Source organism: Photinus pyralis, unplaced genomic scaffold (genome assembly GCF_008802855.1).
Source record: "Photinus pyralis isolate 1611_PpyrPB1 unplaced genomic scaffold, Ppyr1.3 Ppyr1.4_LG5, whole genome shotgun sequence".
Lineage (NCBI taxonomy): Eukaryota > Metazoa > Arthropoda > Insecta > Coleoptera > Lampyridae > Photinus > Photinus pyralis.
In genome coordinates, this window is record NW_022170596.1 from 35,269,967 (window position 1) to 35,290,922 (window position 20,956).

At 40.5% G+C, this 20,956-nt stretch overlaps 1 pseudogene; it reads left to right on the forward strand.

The window, feature by feature from the left end:
- The first annotated feature begins 847 nt into the window (after nucleotides 1-847).
- LOC116171133 lies at nucleotides 848-19,920 on the forward strand (annotated as a pseudogene).
- The last annotated feature ends 1,036 nt before the right edge of the window (nucleotides 19,921-20,956 follow it).

The window sequence follows — 20,956 nt, forward strand, 5'->3', positions numbered from 1 at the left end:
AAGAAGGGTTACCGCGACCACTGGAGAAGTTAAAAAATAGTGTCCGTGGAATAAGATTCAAAAAAATGTTTCTTTTTCGGTTAAAAAGTAACTTGGCGCATACTTCGGTCAAGATTAAAAGCAAGAAACGTTTCCAATTATTCAAAGACAACTTCAAAACCCCTACTCGTTATAAGAAATATGCCGAGGGCATTTGATCTGTAAACAAAGGAGCTCTTCCAAATAAGCTTAAGGATTGGAAAGATTGGAAAGGGAGGCAAATATAATGAAATATAGGCGCTCTGCTTGTAATTAATGTGTAATTTAACATGTCAAAAGGCAACATGACAGTTTTCAATATCTGTTACATATTTACTATCACCATCGATTATGTTGGTGTGTTGTACAAGCAATACTACCAGTTTCATAACAACAAATTAACATTCGAAATCATTAAGAGCTGATTATTTGATTTTTCCATCAACACCCTAAAAATCAAGCCTTTACAGAACAGAAGCACTATCCACTCACAAACAGGCACTTCACTTACTCCAATGATACTATGAAGGCTCTCGAAGCGTAGTAGATAGTTAATAGAGGACATATTTATAAGGCAGATTTCAGTGATGGATCTTCAAAAGTCTGAAGACATCAGCGTTCGTTAGCGTGATTACAACAACATAGAGACATACAGATATCATCGGATCATGGTCAGAACGTTCTTACCGAACTTTCGACTAGGTACAACTGGTACAACAAGTCTTTGTGAAAGTATATATGCTTATAGAGAGTGCGTTGGGATTTTTTAAATATTTTTTGTGATATCCATGGCAAATTTTATTTTTCCATTTGATAGAATTATCTGTCAAGAAGTTTTTATACAAGTTTATTTTGCATTTTTTGCTAGACTAATATTAGAAAAAGATGGCGGAACCTTCCGAAATGGATACCGTTTCAACCGTGGCGGAGGCGACGGTCAAGAAAAAGCATAAAATCCTCTCCAAAGCTGAACAGCTCAAAGAACGCATGGTGCGTACGATAGGATTTATCTGTTATACGCAAAGTCATTTTAGAATAAAGCAAGGGATGAACGTAATGATAGGATACTCTCACTGCAATCCACGCACCGACATATCTGTGAAATGGTAGCTCTCTACTGGGATATAGACCAGGCTGAGGTCGTCGACGGTGTTGGCGACGCCGTGCAGCACCTTAAAACATTGGAAAGTTTTTGTAAAGCTAACGGCTATATGGTCATATTTTTTCATTGGCAAAACGGGCCAGCATACGAGATAAGTATGAATGCACAATTTTTTGGCGAGGAAAATTCAACGAAACGTTTCAGCAACTGGTCGGTACAATCCTTCAGTGCCACCCGAAACAGTTACTAAACGAATTTACGTTTCAAGCGGCACCGACATTGCCATGACGGATCAAATCGTTGTAGTTTATCGTAACAGCAACGCTAAGGATATCGACATGAAAAATTTGATTGACGACATCTTCTTTACTCAGTTTGATACGCGCGAAATGAAGAATAACGTTGTGGGCTGTTTTAATCGAGTGATGCAAAAAGTTTGTACCACCTCAGTTGAAGGGTACAAGGATTGGGGCGACCTCCTAAAAACCGATAGTGGGGCGCACGCCAAACAAGAATTTTTAGGAGATTACCTTTCATTTGCTAACTACATCGACAGTACACACGATAGCTTCTTTTAGAACCTTGATGTAAATGTTGTTATTGTAGAGGCTACAATCACTATAGATGAAATCGTTAACTTTTCCGTAAATGACGAATTAACTGCAGCGATCGATACTCCCGAGAAGATTGCAATTACCATGAGAATCCCTGCCTTATCTGGCCAAATAGAGGCGTCAGCTCGCGTGTGGATAAAGCAAATTGAGAAGGTGATCTGGTATGAGCGTTCAGGACGGATCTCATGCAAATTTCTAGGTCATCACCCAATATACACAATTGCGAAGGGAAAATGAATTTGTCGGGCCCATGATTGAGATGGAGTACTGGCGAAAGCAGTTGGCGAGGTTCACCAGCATCTTAAAGTTCACCAACACGCTAACATGCAATCACTACGTCAATTTTATACGCAAAATAAAATCTCGTTTCTTTAAGGTATCGAAACGTCCATGTACAATTCGTTATCAGTTTGTTTGTATAGGTTTGGATGCTTCAAGATGAGCAAGTGACCAATTCTCGAAATGAGTGTGTGGATAACGTTAAATTCTTGTATTCTTTGGAGAAGTACTGCGAACCCTTGTACAGGTGCGATCCTACAAAAATACCCGATCATTTACCTGGACTTCTGAATGCAATTAGAATGGTTTGCACAACATCGAGGTACTACAATAATACTGCAAGCGTAACGGCTATGCTGGTGAAGGTTTCAAATCAAATGATTATACGTTGTCGCACTTACATCAACTGCGACGGTAGGAAGACCGTTTGGAACCAAAAAAAGGTCGACATTTTGCATAAGATCAAGGTATTGGCTGCCACAATGCACAATTACTTAACAATAGTTTTAGGTCTGCCTAGATTTGTACTTTAAATACTATCAATGCTTCAAGCAAATTCAAAAGAATATGGAGGCCGCTGGTGAACAGCCATTTGATTGCTCTGAGACTTACGTCTTTGGAAAATTTGAAACATTTAAGCAGAGATTGGAGAAGGTATATAGTTCCTTACTTGTCGGTCACATGATGACATTTACTAGCCGTAGATTGTTGACGTGCTTGAAATCACGATTCGCTATTCAATTTTGCAATCGAGTACAATTGAGGGCATAGACGAATTTGGAGACTTGTTTAACAACTTGTACAAGACCATATCGTCAAAGAAATACGATACACTTAACCACCGACAGGAAATGTTCGACAACGATTATAAGGAGTTCAAGACTGCGGTGGCTAAAGCTGAGTGGGACTTGGAGGAGTTTGTAGGAAATTCTTTGGAAAAGATGGTTACCGTAGATAATGTTATACGTTTGCTCAAGAGGTACAATGTTGCAGCGTGCCAATACGTTTACATAGAATTTCAGATTTGAGAAGCTAGATTTGGAATGCTTACATTTGGACGAGCGTTACCTGGAAGCTCTCGAAATGTTTCAAGATGAAATTGAGGAGCTAAGGGATCATTACAATGAAGAAAGGCAGAAACCAGACTTGCCAAGGAACATTCCTCCGGTCTGCGGAAGGATCATGTGGATACGGCAATTATATTCTAGGATGGAGGAACCCATGGACGTGTTCAAAGAACGTACAAAAGTGATGAAACACAGAAAGGCGCAGAAGTGTATACAACTCTATAACTCTTTGGCCTGCGTTTTCGTTCATTATGAACAAATCTACCATAATGCTTGGTTTCATCACATTCCTCAGGTTAGCGGATATTTTCACATTGTAGTGTTCATGGGGTTTGTAGGTTAGAAGTGGTCTGAGTGCACCGATCCTCTTAGTGCATCCTAAATCGAAGAAGTTCATTGTCAACTTTGATCCATACATTCTAGAGGCGATCAGGGAGACGGAATATATGTCTAAGCTAGATTTGCGTACGATTTAGGTAACCTATTCTTTTGGGATTACATTTCTTTTTTAGCGATACCCGACGTTGCCCAAATATTGGTTTTCTCCAAAGATAAGATTTTACATTCCTTTGAGGTTGTCAAACAACTCGTTGACCGTAATGAAAAAATGAAAAAGAACCTGTTGAAGCTATTTTTGCCACTGTTAAGGTCACAGCTGCTTAAAATGCAAAATGTCTTTTTGCCCGGTCTTGCAACAATAACTTGGACCTCGATGATGATTCCGGAATTTTGCAAGGATGTATCAGACACATTGGTTACGGTTCAAATGTTTGTGAAAGAGGTTGCAGCTGTTTACTTATAACCAATTAATCAAGTAAATATATTCCAGGTGACAGATATGAAAGAAGCTCGAATCGACGAAGTTTTGGAAGGTATATCAAATACTACTCTGCTGTATTTGCCCGATGAACCTCTATATCCATCGGAATTGCTAGCAGGATGTTTGGAATATAAAAAACAAAAGGGTATACATTTTTCGTCTTTGAGTAGTATTTCCTTAGATATCTCTTGTTTAGTTCTCGAAATACAGAAGAAGTTGTACACCTCCCAAAAAGCCGTAATTGCTCTAATAAACAAATTTGTGGACACTATGACTGCGCCAGAAATACAGGTGGATAAGTATAATTGGTTGGATCCTGAAAAGGCGTTAAAACCAGTGACCTCCACGTCTAAATTGGACGACGATGCTGGTAATTTCAAAACTATCTTGCTTAATCAAGAGCCCTTTTTGTAGCTTTTAAAGAAATCGATCCGCACACTTTGTCCGATATTCATTTACTACACAATGATTGCAACGAAATGTTCGCGTACTTCAATTCGAAAGTGGCCGATTGCCTGGTGAAAGCGACTCGAATGTCACTAGATGCCCTGAAGAACAGAGCTACAACCGCAGGGTAACACTCGCATTTCTTACAATCAGTGCGCTAAACCCAGATTACAGCATCACCGATTTATCAAACAGCAAACCTATGATGCTAACAAGGATGGAGCTACAAATACCTATCGCCGTAATCAGTCCAAGTTTGGAGGAAATTCAAACGCATTTTTCCCAAATATTGGAAAATATCGTAAGCATTCATCAAGGCATACCCACGTGGGGTCAAGGCGATATTCTACCTGGAGAGAATACCCAAGGTCTTTTAAACTATTACAAGCAAATTTCGGAACAGAAAGAGATAGTACGGGTGTACATGGGTTTACAAGGCGCCATGTATCTGTTGAAACCGGACGTCAAAAAGTTACTACAGGTAGAGTATGATGACTCGCCCAACTCGTATTCGAGGTTTTACGTTTTAGGATTACTTGAGATATTCCTTTCTGTGGGCGGATGATCGAACAGCACAAGTGCAGGCATTCTGCGACCAAAATCCCCTAATAGTGGAAATAACCGAAAAGTTCTCATCGTACGAAAAGCAAAGTGATGAAATACGAAATTTACCGGAGGAGCACAACATCGGCGCGATTCGTATAATTATGGACGACTACAAATTGGCGCTACTCGTCGAGTCGGAGGCTTGGAAGCATCTGCTTGGTAAAAAGCTGTCTGATAAATACAAGGATAAATTCCTCGAAATGATCGACTTCATCAAAACCCAGGAGAAAATCCTGGCTAAACCCATTAAAAATCTCGATGACTGCAGGTGGGTCACAATCTCATGATGCGATCGGGCACTTCATTACTTATTGTAGGTTAGCTATGATGTGTCTACAGAGGATAAGGGAGAATTTTATAGAAATGGACATGGATATGAGTCTCATAGAGGAGGTCTACTCGGTTTTTTTGAAATTTAACATCAATGTACCTCAGGAAGATCTTGATCGTATCGACACGCTCAGATATAATTTTAACCAAATGATTACGCATGTAAGTTTCCCAGAATACTATCTCTCCATTTCTTTCTCGATTTTAGTCCAAGCAAATGCAAGTCAACATATGCAAAGTTCAAGAACCGTTGCAAAAGGAGTTACTCGCTGGAGTTGAGGTCTTTGTAAAGGATGTGGAAGCCTTCGACAATGATTATGAATTAAACGGTCCGATGATACCAGGTTTACAGGCTCGAGAGGCGAGCGACCGAGTTTTACTTTTCCAAGCGCGCTTTGATGACTTATGGGCGAAATTTGATATGTACTCCAGTGGAGAATCATTATTCGGATTAGAAGTCCACGATTATCCCGCGCTTCAAAAGCGGAAGAGGGAATTCGTGCTCCTTAACAAGTTGTACGGATTGTACCTGCAAGTTAACTCTACCATCGATGGCTACTACGAACTTTTATGGACGGACGTTGATACTGAGCTAATTATTAATGAGCTGGCCGAGTTCCAGAATAAGTAAGACGGACTCCTGATCCAATTCTTGCTAAACTTTATTTTGAAGGTGCAAAAAGTTGCCGAAAGCTTTAAAGGATTGGCCAGCATTTTTAGACCTGAAACAAAAAATTGATGATTTTAGTGAAACTTGTCCTCTGCTTGAGTTGATGGCTAATAAAGTATCGTGCAGGTGTTTCACTCCAGATCTTATTCTTTGTCAATTTTAGGCGATGAAAGAGCGGCACTGGAACAGAATTGCCAAGGTTACCAGTTACGATTTTCCCCTTGATTCCCCAACATTCACCTTGCATAATGTGATGGAAGCGCCGTTGCTAAAATTCAAGGACGATGTGGAGGACATTTGTATCAGTGCAGTAAAAGAAAGGGACATTGAAGCGAAACTGAAGCAAGTGATAGCCGACTGGGCAGTTGTTGATTTGTTTTTTGCGAATTTCAAGACCAAAGGCGAACTATTGCTCAAAGGTACTGAAGTATCAGACACCATCTCCATGCTCGAAGATAGCTTAATGGTACTGAATTCACTGCTAACCAACAGGTATTGGTACCTTGCTTAACTCTACGTTATACCACCTAATTATAGGTACAATGCTCCGTTTAAAAAAGATCTGCAAACATGGGCAAACAAGTTAGTGACAACGTCGGAGGTGTTAGAAAAGTGGATGCAAGTGCAAAGTTTGTGGGTATATTTAGAGGCCGTATTCGTTGGGGGAGACATTTCCAAGCAATTGCCAGCTGAAGCCAAACGTTTTAGCGTATAATCCTTTTTGAATTACTTTAGCAAAATTAAACATTTTAATTAAAGGCAATTGACAAATCATGGATAAAAATCATGGCGAGAGCCCACGAAATAGTAAACGTGGTGGAAACCTGCGCAGGTGATGAAACTATGTCTCAACTACTCCCATACCTTTTGGACCAGTTGGAAACGTGCCAGAAGAGCTTAACCGGATACCTAGGTAAAAGATTACATCAAGATCGTATATTAACAACCACTTTTTTGTAGAATCGAAACGATTGTGCTTCCCACGTTTCTTCTTTATCTCCGATCCAGTATTATTGGAAATTTTAGGGCAAAGCTCGGATCCCCACTCGATACAACCACATTTGCTCAGCCTTTTCGACGCCGTGTACAGAGTAAGTTCTATAATGACGAGACTACCTGATTGATTTTGAAAACGCAGGTAAAATTTGACGAAAACAAGTACGAAGATATTGTTGGTATGATGTCTGATTTAGGCGAACTTATTCCGTTTGATAAACCAGTTAATTGTACTGGAGGTGTCGAAATTTGGATAAACAAGTTATTGGACACCGTTCGAGATACTGTCAGGGGGGTAATCGCTGTTCAAGCGCAGTGCTTTGTCGATCCGGATTACAATTTTATCCAGGGATTCGTCGGATTCTGTGGCCAGGTTAAATGCGTGACACTTCACAAGTTTCAAACTTTGCTCTAGGCCGGTTTAGTTGGCGTTCAAATTCTGTGGACTAAAGAGGCAGAAATTGCAATACGCAAGGCAAGAGTCGACAAGATTATTATGAGAGCTACCAATCAGAAATTTTTGGATCTTTTAAATGATTTAATCGACCTAACTTCGAAAGATTTAACTAGAATGCAAAGGACGCGATACGAGACCATGGTTACGATACATGTACATCAAAGGTAATCCAATTTTGCGAGTGTGGAGGTTCTACTTTTTACTTTTAGGGATATTTTTGATGATATGGTGCAGTTGAAAGTGAAGTCCTTGACGGACTTCGAATGGCAAAAGCAGGCCAGATTTTATTACAATGACGAGAATGATCAGTGCTTGGTGAAGATTACTGACGTAATTTTCGATTACCAGAACGAATATCTGGGCATCACGGAACGTTTGGCCATAACACCATTGACAGACAGATGCTACATCACGCTGGCTCAGGCGATTTGTAAGCGAACTATGTAGACCTGCATCGATCGAATGCTTATTACAGGGATGAACATGGGTGGTGCGCCGGCCGGGCCGGCTGGTACGGGCAAGACGGAAACGACAAAAGATATGGGTAGGACCCTGGGGAAGTTTGTGGTGGTCTTCAATTGCTCGGATCAAATGGATTTTAGAGGCCTTGGGCGAATTTACAAAGTATGACGGTTACCGAAACTACCACTTTCACTCCTTTTTTAGGGACTGGCCCAATCTGGTACATGGGGCTGCTTTGATGAGTTTAACCGAATCGAGTTACCCGTACTCTCGGTGGCGGCGCAACAAATATACATTGTCTTAACCGCGCGGAAGGAGAGGAAACCTTACTTCATTTTCAGGTTTCTCTTTAACTTGCATTCCGCTTCGTGCCAATCTCGCAATTTTAGTGATGGAGACAACGTATCTATGAACATCGAATTTGGCATATTTTTAACGATGAATCCCGGATACGCCGGAAGACAGGAATTGCCTGAAAATCTGAAGATCATGTTTCGTACCGTTTCCATGATGGTGCCCGATCGACAAATTATTATGCGTGTAAAGCTCGCTTCGTGCGGATTCAAAGAAAACGTCGTATTGGCCAGAAAATTCTTTACCTTATATAAACTTTGTGAAGAACAACTGTCTAAACAGGTATCTACGCATTTTTATATTACTAGTCCTAAAATTCCATGAACTATGGCGATAAGGGTTTGGTCCTTGAGCTTGAGTCATTCAAATCTTTCGCTTTACACCCTGAAATTCATGAACGGAGCGTTTTCAAATAAAACCAAAAAATAATAACACCTAACAAAAATCAAAATCGAGAACCATAAGAACGTCCCAATCAATATTATCAAATCGAGGATGTATCCCCATACTACCTGGATACATACAGCGAAGAGGTGGCTTTTGGTTAGCGGACTTCTACCTCATGCAGTTAGCTTCTGCAGTGGAAATATTCTTTTCCCGTTTCCACACAGGAAAACTAACGAAATTATCCTAACTAAACTATGACCTGGGGACTAGTTGATAAAGCACTTTGCAACTTTTCACTTGTCACTGTGCATTTTCATAATTTTAAAGTGCAAAGATTATTATCAGTTTCACAAAAATATTTTTTCCAATACCTACATTGTTTTATTGAATAATCCCCAATTTTTGTGCATTAGGAGGTAATTTCATCCCTAGGGATTAAAAAAATTGTAATCCCTCATTTTTTAATCGGTCGGTAGTGGAAAAAATAGTATAAGCAACACTGGATTAAACTCCTTTTTGTTCACTTAAGAATATTAAAGCCCTCGGCAAGCCTTGGGCTTTAAACCATTCTCTCAGGAACAAAATATACTAATAGTATATTAAGTAACAAGGGATTGTTACTTAATATACTATTAGTCATTTGCTGTGTTATTCATCTCTCATACATTACATATTTTGAGTGTTATCACGTGTTAAAATAGTCTTTATGGACCCAAATATTATCTGAAAACTGCAAAATGCAAAGTGAAAAGTTGCAAAGTAACTTTATTTTTCATTTGCCTATTATGTGCCAATTATATCTGTCATATGAGATATATAAAGCAGTCTATGACGCCCAAGGGCATAATGAGAGGGCATAATGGATTGTCATTTCATTATGCCCTCAAACGGCCTGTCAAATATATTGACGGACTTATATTTTTATGTAATAAAAAAGATGCTACTTGATTCGTATGAAGCACCTGTTGGCAAACAATAGTCATTACATTTGTATATTGGAGCGATGAAAAATAAAATGTTGTATGCACCTCAGGCACTACTCGATATTTAACCCTCGGGCTCTGTCGCCCTCGGCATAAATATCGCCTTAATGCCCTTGATACATAAATAACTTATGAAATAGGGCCCTGGTTGAACCTACTGGGAAGTTACAATAGGCACCACTTTCTAAAATGATCGGAGTAATGTTAGGTATATAACTCAAGCATTTACAACTGCCATCTACTTTTTCACATGCACCTACTACAGACTTGAATTCAAGCTGTGTAATTTTTTTTGCATAAAATGGCTAAATAACATTGATCAAAATATCTTGGTTTTCAGTGTGTAACCGTTAATTATGATCTATTAAAAATGTTCATACAAAAGGCGTATCTCTATCTATTTAAGAATTTAGAGGTGATAAACCTGAAACCACATACAACTCACTTTAAATCTGTGCTCAGCATCAATATTCACATTTCACTTCGTAGGTTCATTACGATTTTGGCCTAAGGAATATTCTATCCGTTCTTCGAACTTTAGGCGCTCAAAAGAGAATGAATCCAAACGATACGGAGGAAACAATTGTGATGAGAGTGTTAAGGTATTTGTGAGCAGTTTGCGCCCCAGCTAATTCTTAACTTTTAATCTTTCAGAGATATGAACCTAAGTAAACTGGTGGACGAGGACGAGCCCCTCTTCTTATCCCTCATTGACGACATGTTTCCAGGAATAAAGTTATCAGTACTCTCCTGGAAGGATCTTCAAAAAGCAATTGTAAATCAAACCGCGCAAATGGGCATCATTAACTATCCGAGTTGGAATTTGAAAGTCGTGCAGCTGTATGAAACGTACTTAGTACGGCACGGATTGATGGTTTTAGGGCCAACCGGTGCTGGAAAGACGAAATGTATGAACTGTTTAATGCGTTCCATGACAGAGAATGGACTGCCAACAAAAGAAATGAGAATGAATCCAAAGGTATGCTAGAATTCTCTGAAGATCTTTTCATATTGTTGGTATTAGGCGATAACAGCGCCCCAAATGTTTGGTCGATTAGACGTGGCCACAAACGATTGGACTGATGGAATATTTTCCACATTGTGGCGGCGAACTTTAAAAGTAGAGAAATCCAAGTTTACGTGGTTAATCTTAGATGGTCCCGTTGATGCTGTATGGATTGAGAATCTAAATTCCGTACTGGACGATAACAAAACCTTGACTTTGGCGAATGGCGATCGAATAGTTATGGCACCAAATTCAAAGCTGGTCTTCGAACCAGATAACGTCGACAATGCTAGTCCCGCAACTGTGTCCAGAATGGGAATGGTCTTTATGAGCGCATCTGTCTTGCCTTGGATGCCTATTCTAGATGTACATAGTGTCGGCTGAAAAAAATCTTTGATTGGTATTGTTTTTATAGGGTTGGCTCAAAAAACGGCCGGGAGGTGAGGCGGAAGTCTTTCGGGCACTATTTAACAAGGCTTATTACGACTTGCATAACTTTTTACAAGTCAAGCTAAAACCCAAAATGGTGATACGTGAAGCGCTATACATACGGCAATGTTGCGATATGCTAGAAGGATTAATGGCGTCACCAGATGATGTGCCTCGTAAGCAACTTTTTTTTTCAAAATGGTACCTATTCGCCTGTTTTAGGTACCTACTCCGATAAACACCTCGAACGGTTTTTTGTTTTTGCTATAATGTGGTCATTGGGGGCGGTTCTTGAGTTAGATGATAGAGCCAAACTCGAAGAGTACGGCGTGAAGAATTATCCGAAAATTGATTGGCCGAAGTGCACGCCCGGCGAGTCTATATTCGAGTACGTCGTCGCGGATAGCGGAAAATGGCAACACTGGAAGGAGCGGATTGACGAGTTTTCTTATCCCAGCGACAATGTGTTGGACTACACTTCAATCTTAGTCCCTAATGTTGACAATACCAGAACAACGTTTTTAATTAAAACCATCGCACAGTTGGGGAAGGCGGTGTTATTAATAGGTAATAATCGCAACTAACGGCCAGTTGCACAAAAAAAATCCAGGATTATTGTTTAATCCGATATTAAGACATTTGATTGGCTTTATATTTCAGTAGGCAGCCAATCAAATGTCAAAATTCTTATTTAAACTCAGATTTGGCAAATAATGTAGGATTTTGATTATAATTCGCTTTCCTGCAACCGGCCGCGTGAGTCTGTTATTTTCATGATCACCTTTCAGGAGAACCGGGTACAGCAAAAACCGTTATGATTAAAGGTTATCTAAACACGTATGACCCAGAGGTAAAACTCAGCAAAGCATTCAATTTCTCTTCGGCTACCACTCCGAATATGGTTCAGGTAAAGCACACACTTTGCTACTTTTCACATGCTCATCTAAGAAATGCAGCGCATTATCGAGTCGTATGTTGAAAAAAGAGTTGGTACATCATTTGGACCACCGGCTGGGAAAACACTTACTATTTTCATTGACGACATCAACATGCCAGTAATTAACGATTGGGGTGACCAAATTACCAATGAGATAGTAAGGCAGTTAATGGAGATGGGAGGGTTTTACAGTTTAGATAAACCTGGAGATTTCTCAACTCTTCTCGACATACTCTTCATAGCGGCGATGATACACCCAGGCGGAGGTAGAAACGATATTCCTCATCGCCTCAAGAGGCAGTTCTGCATTTTCAACTGCACCTTACCAAGTATCAATTCAATGGACATGATTTTCAGTAAGTAGATATTAACCAACCCCACAAACCCCAACACTATATATTCCCAGGACAAATCGGAGAAGGCTACTTCTGTGACACACGATTCAATAGTACCATTGTTGCGTTTCTTCCTCGTTTAATACCGCTAACTAGACATGTATGGGCCCAAACTAAAGTAAAAATGCTGCCGACCCCCGCGAAATTCCACTATGTGTTCAATTTACGAGACTTATCCAGAATCTGGCAGGGAATCCTAAATGTACAAAGTGCAGAGTGCCCAACCGTCAACAAGATACTCAAACTGTGGCAGCACGAATGCTGTCGCGTAATATCCGATAGGTACGGCAACACTTTTATCTGTAATTCAAGTCCACTTTTTTAAGATTCACAAATCAAGAGGATCGCGATTGGTTTTACAATAATTTGATGAGGCAATCAAGAGAGGAATTGACAGATTACGCTGATGATATACCCGATGAAGAATCTTACTGGGTGGATTATTTGAGAGAAGCTCCCGAACCAACTGGCGAAGAGCCTGAAGATTTTTGTTTCGACGCCCCTAAAGTTTACGAAGAAATACCCAGCTGGAAGTTTATAAAAGAGAAATTACTGAGTAAGGGTTCTCTGGTGTAATGTATTTTTTCTGAAACTACTTTAGAAACAACCACTTTCGTCTCTAAAAAGAGTGAAGAAAATGTGATTTTCCTCTCTAGTGAGGAAAGTAAAAAACAATTGCTGCGTTAATCTTAATAATGACATTTAAAATTGAAACATACCCGCATCTAGATTGCTATGTGTCCAACTTCATTATTGCATACGATAATTTTTCAATTTTGATTGTAGTTTCAGAAAAAATTATGTGTAAAACTTGAGAAGAAAGTGTTTTTCAACTTTCGTTCAAGTGACACTTTGAACTCGAGTTGAAAAACTCACTTTCTTCTCTCGTGCAAATAACTATTAATTATCGTGAGTAGTGTATATGGAATCGTATAATGAGTCGATTAGAGGAGCAAATATGGATCTGGTATTTTTCCACGACGCCATGGTGCATCTAAACATAGTGTCGAGAATCATTCGAACGGCACGCGGAAATGCACTGCTGGTGGGAGTTGGAGGCTCCGGCAAACAGAGTTTAACAAAACTAGCATCGTTTATAGCAGGCTACAGCAACTTCCAGATTCAACTGACAAGGTGATTGCACGCTTTTTTCAACTATTTACATCGCTTTTCCGTAGGTCTTACAATTTGAATAACTTAATGGAGGACATGAAATATTTGTACAAGGTTTCCGGTTTTGAGGGACGTGGAATTGCCTTCATCTTCACCGATAACGACATCAAAGAAGAGACATTTTTAGAGTCACTCAACAACATCTTAAGTTCGGGTGAAATCGCCAATTTGTTTCCAAAAGATGAACTCGACGAAATTACCACTGAACTAGTTAACGTTATGAAACGCGTTGCTCCGAAAAAGGTACCGACCAATGATGTTTTGTACGAGTTTTTCATTTCTCGGGCGCGTTCAAATCTCCACGTCGTCCTGTGTTTTTCGCCGGTAAGTAACAATCCCCTCTTGCTTCACGTAGTTCACGTAAACCTCGCAGGTTGGTGAGAAATTTAGGAATAGAGCATTAAAGTTTCCCGGGTTGATATCTGGGTGCACAATGGACTGGTATTTCCGATGGCCAACCGATGCATTGGTCGCGGTTTCTAATCATTTCCTAAGCTCTTACCATACCGTCTCATCTCCCGAAATAAAAAGTGGGCTCATTCGTGTATTGGCCAGCATTCAAGAGAGTGTGGCCGAAATGTGTATAAGCTATTTCGAAAGATTCCGCCGACAAACTTACGTGACCCCCAAAACGTACCTTTCATTTCTGGCAAGCTACAAAACCCTCTACAAAATTAAGCACGACGACATTGAAGTTTTGGCGTCTAGAATGAGAACCGGTTTAACCAAACTGATAGAGGCAGCCGAAAGTGTCGATCTACTAAGAAAAGAACTAGAGTTGAAAGAAGTTGAAATAGCAGTTGCGAACGTAGCGGTAGAAAAGGTAAGGGCATCATTGCTTGATTTTACATGATCAGTATAAACCAAATCTCAGGTGCTAGTTGTTGTCGAGGCCGCTTCAGCGGTTGCCAACAAAATCAAAGAAGAGGCTCTCGTCGTGAAGGTCCGCGCTGAATCGCTCGTAGAGAAAATCGGAAAGGATCAAAAAAATGCCGAGAAGAAGCTTAGAGCAGCACAACCAGCTTTGGAAGCCGCGGAAAGCGCCTTGCAAACCATTAAGGCCGCCGATATTGCAACGGTCCGAAAGCTGGGCAAACCTCCGTATTTGATCATGGTAATTATGGACGCGGTATTGATTTACTTTAAAAAAAAGATCGAGCCAACTAAAGCGGATCCGGAAAAATCCTTTCTCCTCACTTCCTGGCAGGAATCGCTAAAGGTAAAGAACTTTGTGAAATTCATTCAGTGCGTAATTTCTACTTAGGTCATGGCTGACACGAAATTCTTGTTCAACTTACAAAACTATCCCAAAGACACTATCAACGGAGAAATTATAGACTTACTGGTACCATATTTTGAGTTTCCCGCTTATACCTTCGAAAGTGCCAAATCGGCCTGCGGTAATGTTGCCGGCTTAATTTCTTGGACCATCGCCATGGCTTCATTCTATGAAGTCAATAAGGAAGTGTTGCCTTTGAAGGTAACTACTATTTTCATCGCACTTGCTACGATTACATCGCATTTGTTAGGCAAACTTAGCGCGGCAACAGGCAAAACTAGAGAAAGCACAAGGAGAGCTGAATAATGCAATGCAATTACTTCGAACAAAAGAAGCTGAAGTGAAGCAGTGCCAAGAACAATACGATGAGGCTATGCGATTGAAACAGGTTAGTGCGGTGTACTTACCGTTTACATAATCGAACTGTGTAGGAGGTAACTGACGATGCAAACCGATGTAAAAACAAAATGAATCAAGCCAGTGCCTTAATCAACGGTTTAAGCGGCGAAAGAATACGATGGACAGAACAGTCGGCGCTTTTTAAAGCTGAAACCGAAAGACTAATCGGAGATGTGGTAATTCTAGTTGGTTTCCTCAGCTACTCGGGCCCTTTTAACCAGGAGTTTCGCACTTTACAACAAGGTTGCTGGATGGACACTTTAATACAATGAAAATACCAGTATCGGTCAACATTAACATTACAGACAGCCTCATCGACACAGCCACGGTTCTAAGCGTATACTTTTATTGTAGTGATTGCTTATAGGGCATTGTAGATCGGGGAGTGGAACCTGCAAGGTTTGCCGACTGACGACTTATCTATTCAAAATGGAATTATCGTAACTAAAGCCGCGCGGTATCCGCTGCTGATTGATCCTCAAAGTCAAGGCAAAAACTGGATCAAAAGTATGGAGAAAGAAAATCAATTAATCATAACTTCATTAAATCACAAATACTTTAGGTATATTTAACTAACCTTTCTTGAAATCATAGTTTCTCTCTTAGAAATCACATTGAAGATGCCGTTTCTATGGGATACCCCATGATAATTGAGGACGTTATGGAAGAATTGGATCCGGTACTAGATAACGTTATGGAGAAAAACCATATTAAAATCGGATCCAGTTACAAAGTGAAGGTTGGAGATAAAGAGGTTGATTACCACCAAAGCTTCCGAATGTACATGACCACTAAAATGGCCAATCCGAATTATACCCCGGAAATCTACGCGCGTGCGTCAATAATTGACTTTACCGTCACCATGAAGGGCTTAGAGGATCAGTTATTGGGTCGAGTTATACTGACCGAGAAAAAGGAGCTGGAAGCGGAACGCACAAATCTTATAAAGGACGTGACTGCAAATAAAAGGAAAATGTTGGAGCTGGAAGCGAACCTTCTGTACAAACTTACAACCACTCAAGGATCGTTGGTGGATGACGAGTCCGTTCTGGAAGTGCTAAATGTTACGCAAAGTACCGCAGCCGAAGTGCGCGAGAAGTTGGAAATCGCCAAGGACACAGAGATCAAAATTAACGCGGCTCGTGAAGAATTCAGGTTAGTCTCGCTTTTCATTTCCTAAGTCAGTGCGGGACACGGTCAACTCGCCAAGGGCGACTCGCCACCGGACCACTCGCCAGCGACTGACTCGCCACCGGGACAACTCGCCAACGCGACAACTCGCCAATGCGACACCTCGCCAACGGACGACTCGCCAACGAAATATTTTCCCTGTTTAATGTGTCATACCAATGCATCCCACAAATGCAATAGCCAATTTCCCTAATTTTGTAAACAAAGTTTATCCAAAAATTGTAGTCCATATTTGAATCAAGATTCAACCGCCTATACCTGTTTCTATTACTCATTTTGATATAACGACATCTTCTGCAAATTATTATTTGAACAGAAAATTTGACAATCACATCGTTATTTGAACGAAATATTAAACAGGGAAAAATATTTCGTTGGCGAGTTGTCGCATTGGCGAGTTGTCGCATTGGCGAGTTGTCCCGTTGGCGAGTTGTCACGTTGGCGAGTTGTCCCGTTGGCTAGTCGGGCGGTGGCGAGTGGTCCGGTGGCGAGTCGCCCTTGGCGAGTTGACGCGTATCGGTCAGTGCGAACTTTTTAGGCCGGTTGCAACGCGCGGGAGCGTATTGTATTTCCTGACGACTAGCATGGCGATGGTCAATTGTATGTATCAGACGTCTCTAGAGCAATTTTTGGAACGATTTGACATTTCCATGCATCGCTCTGAAAAAACTCCAATCACCTCTAGGTAATTGGCTTAGTTGTTTACCGTCGCTCATTGCAAATTGCAGGCGTATTAACTTTATAATCGAGTATATGACCTATGACGTTTACAAATACAAGGTTCGGGGGTTATACGAAGTGGATAAGTATATGTTCGTGATACTTTTAACATTAAAAATCGATTTAAATCGCAACAACATTACACATGAAGAATTTCAATACCTTATTAAAGGTGGGGCTGCTTTAGATTTAAATGCGTGTCCGCCCAAACCGGCCAAGTGGATAACAGATTTGACGTGGTTGAATCTCGTTGAACTTTCAAAGTTGCGGCACTTCCAATACGTTTTGACTCAGGTATGTAAAATTACAACCGTGACACTTGAACCATACGTATGGACTAGGTGGAAAATAATGAAAGGTCGTGGAAAGCGTGGTACGACAAGGATGCACCCGAGGATTCGCCTATGCCAGATGGATACACATCGCTCGATACCTTCAGAAAGCTACTGATGATTAGGTTTGTTTCACTACTATTAGATACGTACGGAACTTGTTCTTGCAGAGCCTGGTGTATTGATCGCACCCTAACACAGAGTCGGAAATATATTGCATCAGCACTGGGCCAACGCTTCGCTGAACCTGTCATATTAAATATGGAACTTTTACAATCCGAAAGCCGCGTATCAACACCACTCGTTTGTTTTTTAACAACTGGCGCCGATCCAACTCCTTACATCGAACAATTATCGAAGAGAATGGAAAACTCAACGAAATGTATGTCGATGGGACAAGGGCAGGAAGTGCATGCGAGAAAGATGCTCGCAGAAGCAATGAACCAAGTGAGTAAATGCCGCAGCGTGCAGCTGTGATCAACTATTTCGTTAAGGGATTCTGGGCTTTGTTACAAAACTGCCACCTGGGTCTTGACTACATGAGCGAAATTCTACTAGTCTTCCTGGAACTAGAGAAAACAGGCGGCGCCGGTGTGCACCCAGATTTCAGATTATGGCTGACTACAGAAGTTCACCCAAAGTTTCCCATCAGTTTGTTACAAATCTGTATCAAATTCACTAACGAGCCTCCATCGGGTAATCGCACACTACAATAAGCTCCAAAATGAAACTCACGGTATAGGTATACGCGCGGGTCTCATGCGCACCTACGGTTCGATGAATCAAGACATGCTGGACAACAACGACCAATGGCAATACCTTCCTCTAATTTACGCGATCTCATTTATGCACAGTGTCGTGCAGGAACGGCGAAAATTTGGCCCGTTGGGTTGGAATATACCCTACGAGTTTAATTCAGCGGATTGGCTTTCGAGTTGCATGTTTTGCCAAAATCATCTCGACGATATGGACCCAATTAAAGGGCCCAGTTGGAGCACAATCAGGTACGGCCATTTAATCCGGACATTTCTACACCGCTTGATGCAGATACATGATTGGGGAAGTGCAATATGGAGGAAGGGTAACGGACGATTATGACAAAATCCTTCTAAACACATTTGCTTATGTATGGTTCGGGGATCAAATGTTCAACGATAACTTTTGCTTCTACAAGGGATACAAGATTTATAGGTTTAAGCAAATGGCCGACTACTTTGTGGCATTCGAGAAAATGAACCCTACAGATCCCCCGCAGGCTTACGGTTTGCACCCCAACGCCGACATTACGTAATATATCTTTCTGTATGCGCGATACATATTGTGTTGTAGGTACCAAACGAACATGACACAAACCATGTTATACACGATATTATCGATTCAGCCCAAGTCATCGGGCGGAGGAGGTGGTGAGACCAGAGAAGCATCAGTTGCAAGGCAAGCTGCTGATATGCTGAGTAAAGTGCCACCAGATTACGATCCGTACGAGGTGAAAGAGAGGTAGTTTTCACAAAGTGATTTAATCCCACATAATATACCTACTTTTGGTTAATCCCCAGGCTGAAGCTAATGGGTATCCTAAACCCACTGAATATCTTTCTGCGGCAGGAAATGGATAGAATGCAAAATGTGATCAAACTGGTACGTGTTACTTTGCGAGACTTATTGCTGGCGATTGAAGGGACCATTATAATGAATGAGGTAAGCATGGAATTAAACATTACGTCTGATACAATTAGTATTGCAGGCGCTTAGGGATGCCTTAGATATGATATACGACGCGATGGTACCAGTAGTTTGGCGTCGCGGATCCTGGTTGTCGAGTTCAATTGGATTTTGGTTTACCGAGTTGCTGGAGAGAAACGCACAGTTTCGCGCGTGGTGCTTTACGTCCAAGCCATCCTCATTTTGGATGACTGGTTTTTTTAATCCACAAGGTTTTCTTACGGCCATGAGGCAGGAGGTAACAAGAGCGCATAAAGGTTGGGCATTAGATCAGGTTGTTTTACACAACACGGTGACTAAGTTGCTCTTTGAAGAAGTCAAAGGTGGCCCTCCTGTACGGTTTGCTACATCACGATCAGGCTAGTGAAAATAGTTGTTTGTAGGAGGGCGTGTACGTGTATGGTTTATATATGGACGGAGCCGGATGGGATCGAAAGAATGCAAGACTGGCGGAGTCCATAAATAAGGTTCTGTACACTTTAATGCCGATTATTCATGTTTTTGCCATATTTTCCACGGCCCCAAAAGACCCTGCGTTGTACAAGGTATATTTCTATCAAACGCCGTTTTATTATTAATCGACTGTATACAGTGCCCTGTGTACAAGAAGCCTCGAAGAACCGATTTGAACTTTATAACTCCGCTGTGGCTAGTTACTGTAAAACCGCCAGAGCATTGGACTTTAAGAGGAGCTGCCCTTTTATGTGATATTAAATAAAATATGTAAGAATTTTACACGTTTACCTATATATTATAAATATACCATATTATACATCTTGGTGGTTCATTTAAGAACGGCGATTTTTTGCACACAGATTTTCAAAATTTTCTAAAAAACTTGGAACGTTCCCTGAACGTTAAAACGTTACATTTCGGTAAGTTGGCACCAGCATTTGTTTCTTGAGAGACGTTTTTAAACGACGAAACGAACTCGAGTAATTTAATTTCACAATAAGTATGAACAGTATACCGCAGTGGTACATATAAGCAATGAGTGGATCTTGACATCAATCTTTTGTAAATATGAACAGTGTTTATGCTTTGGGGCAATAAAGATTTACGTAGAACTATCCCCAATTTGGTATATCAAGTGTATTCTAATTCTGTCCATTAAATACAAAAACAACATCAATCAATAATATCTCGACTCGCCTGTTGCAAATAGAATTCGCCACCCAAAATGACTGAACTTTTTTATTAAGAAAGTTATCTTTGTATGCATAAGAGCCAGGAAAAAGCAACGCCAAGCAAAGCAAGAGGGAAGCAAGAAATGAGTCTAGACAAGGCTCGGCAAGGAATATAATAAGTCAAAACCTATCTATATTTTACAAAATTAAAAGTTAAATAAAAACTCATTGCTCTAATAGTGATTTTATTATAGGAAGTAAATGTACTCGTAGATTTTCGGTTTCGCAATATATGGAGTGTATAGTAGCTGTAGAGGTATAAAGACGCTTTGAATCGAGCAGTTCTGGTTCGTGGATATTCTGATTAATTCATCGTACGAAAAACCTTAATATCTGTTTAGCAGGTGTCCTAGTCTTCACCAATGAATTTTAAGAATATTCGTTTCTTTAATACCGGTCTGAGTTCAAATTATCGCCTAGGAATGGAAATTATGATTCGAGCCTTTAATAAGTACCTATGTGTTGCAATAATTTACGTTACAGTAGATATCTTAAACATTTCTAATATGTTATCATTGGAAAAAACGGAATATCTAAGGTGAGTCAAAACTATTTCAGACGTCATATACCTACATATTATCTTGTTTTAAAAAT